This window comes from Solanum tuberosum, unplaced genomic scaffold (assembly GCF_000226075.1).
Source record: "Solanum tuberosum cultivar DM 1-3 516 R44 unplaced genomic scaffold, SolTub_3.0 scf01093, whole genome shotgun sequence".
Taxonomy (NCBI): Eukaryota; Viridiplantae; Streptophyta; class Magnoliopsida; order Solanales; family Solanaceae; genus Solanum; species Solanum tuberosum.
The window spans coordinates 5,299-12,633 of record NW_006240004.1 but is presented as its reverse complement, the minus strand read 5'-3'; positions in this window follow the sequence as shown (position 1 = coordinate 12,633).

Below are 7,335 nucleotides of genomic sequence, written 5' to 3'. Positions count from 1 at the left end.
AGCTTGTGTGCTTCATTATTGTGAGTAACGCTCCACCATCTCATGATCATGTTTCTAAGTGGCAAGAAATCAGTTTGGATACCTAGCGTGATTGCAAAGTACTTCCAAACAGCTTTGGCAAAGTCTCCTGAATTGAATATATGCTCGATAGTGTCTATACCTGGAGAGTGACAGCAGTGGCAGTCGCTAGGCTCCATTCCAAAGCTCAAAAGCTTTTCATTAGTAGGGAGTTTTCCCCTGATGGCTCTCCAAAGCAGGAACGAACATTTAAAAGGAATTTTAGGATGCCAAGTGTAAGTGTTGATCTTGGTTTTTTCCCTTTTTTCTCTAATACTGTTCCATGCAGAGAAGACAGAAAATAGACCACTGGTGTTGAGTTTCCACACTGCCTGATCAGGCAGTCCTTGCTGGAGCTGTAGCTGCATGGATAAAATGATATGTACCTGGCTGGGGGGGGCTACCCGTAGTACCTTAGGCATGTTCCAATGTCCATCTTCAATGAATTCCGAAACAGAATCAGTGTTAAACCTATTGCTGTTCGGGGTATAATGAGCTAACGGACCCACTCCTAACCAATTATCCCACCAAAAGGAACAGGATCCATTTCTGATTTTCCATTGAATATTACTCTCCACAGTGTGTTTATTCTTCATCAACAGTCTCCAAGCTTGGGATTCTCCTGTGTCCCATTTTTTACTTATAGGATGGGACCTTTGACAATACTTTGCCCTTAAAAAATCCCCCCAAAGTGTTTGCTTGGATCTAAATGTCCACCATTGCTTGAATTGGAAAGCTTGACACACATCATTCATAATTCGAACTCCAATTCCCCCTTCATCATAGGGAAAGCTTAAGTTTTTCCATGAGGACCAATGGTATTTTTTCTTGTCATTCCTCCATCCCCAGAAAAAATCAGCCATAATACCTTGGATTTGCTTCATAACAGTGGAGGGTGTGGAGGTAGCTGCAAGAATGTGAATGGGGAGAGATTGTAACACATGCTTGATCAAGGTAACTTTGCCCCCATAACTCAATAATTTGGATTGCCACCCTGCAATTCTGTTCACTACTTTACTGATGAGTTCCGAGAAATAAATAATCTTAGGCCTGCCAACAAATAAAGGGCATCCTAAGTAGGTAAGAGGAGCTTCTTTTTGGTGGAAGCCTGTATATTTTCTTATCATGTCGCAGGTGGTTCTGAAAGCATTGGAGTGCACCATGAAGTGACTTTTTGCTTTGTTAATAAGCTGGCCGGATACTCTCTCATAAGTAGCCAATGTGTGCATAATGAGCTTGAGAGAGTGCTTCCTCCCAGATGTGAAAATAATGATATCATCTGCGAAGCTCAGATGGTTAATCAGGGGTCCTCTTCTTTCCATATAGAAGCCATGGTAATAAGGATTCTGATGCAGTCTGTTCAAGGATCTCGACAACACCTCAGCACCTAAAATAAATAGGGTTGGGGATAGGGGATCACCTTGCTTGAGGCCTCTAGTGGAATGGAAAAAACCATGTCTCTTGCCATTAATAATGATAGAGTACCAATTATTTGCCATAATTCTCCACACCATGTCTATGAAGATTTCATCAAACCCCATCTTTCTAAGGATTAGACAAATATAGGACCAAGACACCCTGTCGTAAGCTTTTGCCATATCAAGTTTGATCACTACATTGCTTCCGATGTTAGGTTTTTTGATTTGGTGAATAATTTCTTGAGCTAACATAATGTTCTCTGAAATACTCCTTCCCTTAACGAAACCCGACTGATTAGGAGAGATCAGATTAGGCAGGATGGGGGCCAATCTGAGACACAATAGCTTAGAAATAATTTTGTTGGTGACATTACTTAAGCTAATAGGTCGAAACTCAGAAAGTTTATTAGGATTATTCACTTTAGGGAGCAAGACTAGGCAAGTATGTGCAAAATACTTAGGAAGCATATGGCCACTGAAAAAGGAATGGATGACTGCCAGCAGGTCCCTTTTTATAATACTCCAACACTTCTGGAAAAAACACCCATTCATTCCATCCGGTCCAGCAGCTGAATTAGGATTCAAGGATTGGACCACCTCCTTCAACTCATCCAAAGTTGGTAGTTCCTTCATCCTATCATTTTGTTCCTGCGTAATAGTTCTGGGAATGCACTCCATGGGAATTTCATCGATAAGCTTTTCCTCCCCTGTGAAGATGTTCTGAAAATGCTCACAGGCAGCCTGTGCAATGTGGTCATCCCCCTGTACCCATTCATCATTATCCTTGAGGATTTTGTGGATAAACAACCTTCTCCTTCTTCCTGTAATCAATGCATGAAAGTACTTGGAATTACCATCACCCTCTTTAAACCACTGTAGCTGAGTCTTTTGTTTAAGAATAGAATCTTCTAACTTCATGAATTTGATATATTCTGCATTAATACCATGAAGCTTTGTTCTCTGTTCTTCAGTGTTATTGTGAATGAGGTCCTCTTCTGCCTGCCTGACTCTTTCCTCATAGTCTCTGACCTTTGCATAAATGTCGCCGAACTGCATTTTAGACCAAACACTGAGAGTAGAGGCAAGTCTCTTTGTTTTCTGATGGAAGATCCACATGGGGTGTCCTTCAATAGGCCAATTCCAGCAGTTGGTAACAGTCTCTGTAAACGCAGGTTGGTCAGCCCAGCAGTTAAGGAATCTGAAGTATTTAATGTGGTTCTCTGGTCTAACAGCCATTTCCATCAGAAGTGGGCAATGGTCAGACCCCACAGAAGGTAGGTGGGTAATGGTAGTTTGAGGCATAATTTGCAACCACCTATCATTAACCATAGCTCTGTCCAACCTTTTCCAAATTCTGAAATTTATACCCCTTTGATTAGACCAAGTGAATTTAGGTCCATTAAACCCCAAGTCCATGAGTCCACAAGCTTCAATGACACCAATGAATTCAATACTTTTCCTCATATTGTAAGGAATGCCTCCCAGCTTTTCCTCAGTATCCGTTATAACATTGAAATCCCCAACAGTGCACCAAGGGGTGTCATCTCTAGTATCCGCAAAATGAAGTAACATGTCCCAGAGGGGCCTTCTGAGATAATCCTTGCATTTAGCATACACAAAGGTCTTGATGTAGGTTCCAGGAGCTTCAGTGTGGTTGATTTCACAAGTGATCTGTTGTTCATCATTTTCGAGTACCTTGCAAGTTATATCATTTATCCAAAATAGCCAAATTTTACCATTGACATTACTAGTAGCATTATCCATGGCAAGCATACTTTTAAACATGTTCACATGGCCTTGATCTGAGAAGGGTTCCAAAATGGCAATCATAGAAATATGATGGATATTTTTGAGATTTTTGAGTCTTTCAATAACACCTTGGGTATTGATACCTCGCACATTCCATATAATTGTACTAATCATTGGGATGATTTAGAGGTAAATAATCTAGTATTTGGTCTCCCTGCCGTTACAGGAGTGGTTGAAGAAGGTTTTTTGAGAGGTAATCTTTCCAAGTACATGCCTCTTGGAGAGAGTCCCTGCTTGTTGGTAACTTGTTGCAGCTCCCTGTCAAACTTTGTATCATTATTTGGGCTAAAAGCTTTGATTAAGAGTTCACTAATCTCATCATCTTCATCATGTGCATTGTCAAGTGGATTGTCTTCTTCTATTTCATCTTCTGAATTTTCCACCTCATACTCATCTCTTACAATCTTTTTGGCCTGATCCGGAGGTTTTCCGGGAGTGGGGGTGTTGTATTGGGCTTTAAGGGGGATCACATCCATAACTTGTTCCACCATGATGAATTTTTTACATGGGTTTATTCCTTCCTCATTATTGCCATTTTGATTCAGTTCTTGGTGATGTTGCTCAGCTTGCTTCTTCTTAACAGCTTCCCTCTTCTTCTTGCTAGGCTTATTCTTACTCTTGGGAGTTTCCACCTGTTTACTGGAGCTTGCTTTATTTCCCATATCCTTTGCCATTGAACCTTTGGGCTGATTATCCTTTTTCCTATTGGTGTGAGCCTGCTGACTTCCTTCTGTGCTGTGTTGTACCTGTGTTTGATGTTGTTGGGAAGCATTTGTAGTGGTAGCAGGGGCTGGAAGGTCATTCCTAGGGTCATCCATTTGGTTCTCATGCAAAGCATAAGACAATTCCCTCCCCTTAGGTACCCTTTCCTGCAAGTTAGTGGTTTTCTCCTTCACTACCATCCTCCCTCCGAAAACTTCAGCAGCTACAAACAGGGGGGTTGTAGGGGATGGGACCTCATTTTCAACACCAACATCAACATCCACAGTAACAGGGTATGGGGGTATAGGAGCCTGAACACCAGATTCCTCAATTTCGATCACAGGGGTCTTAGCATTCATACCTGTTTTCTGGAAGGTCTGTTGAGTGTGAGGTGTTTGAGTTTGCTGTGACTGCACCTGGGAAGTTTGAGTCTTACCTTGATCCTGATTTTGTTGGTTGTTTTTGTTTTTTCTCCTGGTTTGTACTTGCCATTGTTCCTCTTTGTGTGGGACAGCAACTTCATTTGACCTGCTTACATTGTTTTGCCTATTTGATTGAACTTTTTCCTTGCTTTCCTCCTGCTGTTGATTGTTCTTTAAGTTCTAAATTGGCTGCTTCTCGTAACCTTTCTTGTTAGTTTCCAGCTCCTTCTTTTGTTTTATTACTTCATCCCTTTCCTTCACTGGGCATTCTCCAAGTACATGGCCCTGGTGCTTACAGTATAGACAATAAGAAGGAACATCTTCAAACTCTATAATTTGCCACTTACCTAGAGAGGGATCTTTTTCCGAAAAGCCTAGCCACACATGTTGAGGTCTTTCTTTAGTGATGTCTATCTGGACTCTTACTTTTGCCACACTTCCCCTGGTTTTTTGCATAGTTGCAGAGTCCAAATATAAAGCCTTGCCAATTGGGGACAGCAATGGAGTGAGGATGTCCATATAGTAGCAATACCAAGGGAGCTCTGGTAAAGTGATCCAGATTGGTACGATAGGAGTTTCCTCAGCAGGTTTAAATGTAGGAGTCCACACCTGCAGCTTCATAGGATGGCCTGCAATGAACATTTTCTGCTTTGTCCAGACTGAGATATGATCAGCTTCATTATCCAAATCGATATAAATATGCCTTGAGTTAAAATGTGCAATCTTAACCCCTCCAGTGAGCTGAGTTTGAGCAACGAAGCTTTTTCTAGTGACCTCCATCCTAGGCATGGCATTAGTAAATTTACCTACAAGAGTGTATTTACATCTTCCCGGCATTTTTTGCATGAAGTCCTCTTCATGAAAATTTATAGAGGGATATCCTTGTCTAGTAGTAATGATAGAGGAGGTTATGTCCATGGGGACAGAGTTTTTGGTTTGGATGGCTTTAAGCCTAGTAGCTAAGGATTGGAAAATAGTGGGAGGGGAGGGATCCGGGATTTGGTGATTAGCATTTTTTGAAAGAGTGCTATTAGCAATAGGTTTGTGTTGGTTTTGTTTTGGGCTAGTTTGGTTGGTTCTTTGCTGGTTAGGCCTGTAACTATCAAAATTTGAGGATACTTTGACGGGTGGTGGGAGGATTTTGGGATCAATATCCTGGCTTATGTGACTGAGTTTACCAGCTTGTCCAGTAGCCTCGTTTCCAGCAGCCTGCACAACAACCTAACCTTTCCCAAGCTCATTTTGACCACTATGCAATTTATTCCTAGATGTATCACTATAATCAGCATCATTAGGGACAAAATTAACGAACTTACCTGCCTTTTCCTTGTTGGTATTGCCTGGCTGTACCCGTCCATTGTCTTTGCTTTGTTGCATTGTATTTGCATTGGAGTTTATTGTATCTTTAACTTTCCATTTGGTCTTCTCCCCTTTGTCATGTTGTTTGTCCTTAGATATCCCTGAATGAACCTCATCATTTGCCAGTTGTGCTTCTTGAATTCCCGTTGTAACTGGCTCCTGATTCTCTTGCATTTTCTCCTGTACCTTGCCATCAGTGTATCCCATTGTGAACAGCTTCTCTTGGTGTTGTTGTAGTGGTTGCATCATTTGGTTAGAAGTATGTTCATCGTCCTGGTTGTTCCCTTGGTTGAACTCACTAGTCAGTCGAACTAACTCTCCTCCATCTCCATTGTGATGTGCAACATCTTTGGCTGTAGCTTGGTCCTGCAAGTTAGACGAGCCAACATTAATATGTTGCTGATGATTTAGGTGTTCACTTACCTTCTGGAGGATGTCCTCAGCACGAGGATTCATTTGGTGTGGCCCTTCATGAACGTTGCTGACCGGAGCTCCAGTGTCTTCGCCGGATTTTATGTCGCCGGAGATTTTACCGTCAAACTGATTCGAGATTTCAGTAGGGTGAACTCCTTGGCCTGGGCATGATTCCCCTGTGTTTGAAATTTCATTTAATTCATCAGAAGCTGTTCGAATTTGGAGGCGCACATCTGGCGATTTCGTGACATTTTCTCCAGAAATCGCCTTCATAGATCTCTCGATTTGTGCGATGGATTCGTTTGATTTTTGGACTGTAGGTAGATCTTTAGATGTAGATTCATGATTCCCAGTTGAATTAACACGAATCATCCCAGATTTCTCTAGGGACATAATTTTTCGAGCCCAGTCCAACTCTTCTTCAGAAATCGCGACGTGGATCGCTTCAATCTTTCACAATTTCGAAGAGTTGTCTGATGAATCTGATGAAGCGCCCGGTTGGGGTTTGTTCATATTGGAATTCCGCGTCGATTGAGACTGCTCCGGTGGTCGGAGCTGCTTCCCCGGCGGCTCTATGGCCATTCCGGTGAACTGTGTTTTTCCACCTGGTGAAAGCAAATTTGAGCGCAAATTTTTTTAGAGAGAGAAAAAAATTGAGAAATGAGAAAGCGATCGGGTTTAGGGTTCAGGGTTCAGGGTTCAGGGTTTAGGGTTTAGGGTTTAGGGTTTAAGGTTTTTTTTTTTTTTTTATTTGAACGACCCTTGGGGGGGTCAGGGGCTTAGCAACACCCCCAGGCCTTAACATAAATAAAAGTTCAAAAGAGCTCAAAAAAAATATACAAGGAGGGGGACATAAACCTAACCTCCGATCCTATGGTGAGTCATAAGTCGACCTACCTACTAAGGTTAGTCAACTCATACCCATACTATAAAGGAAAAACCTAGAACTATGCACCTAAGTAGAGGACTCCTCTTAATACAAAATTCTAGGAAAACATAAATAAGGGAGACTCTCCCCTTTACAAGGAAAGAATAAAAGAGCCTAATCAAGAAACTATTCTAACTCAAGGGGGCTTTTTAATTCTTTTTAGTTTCTTCCTTCTGAAACTTTGAACTCCCATTTTCTCGAGAATATAGCTACCACGTGCTGCATG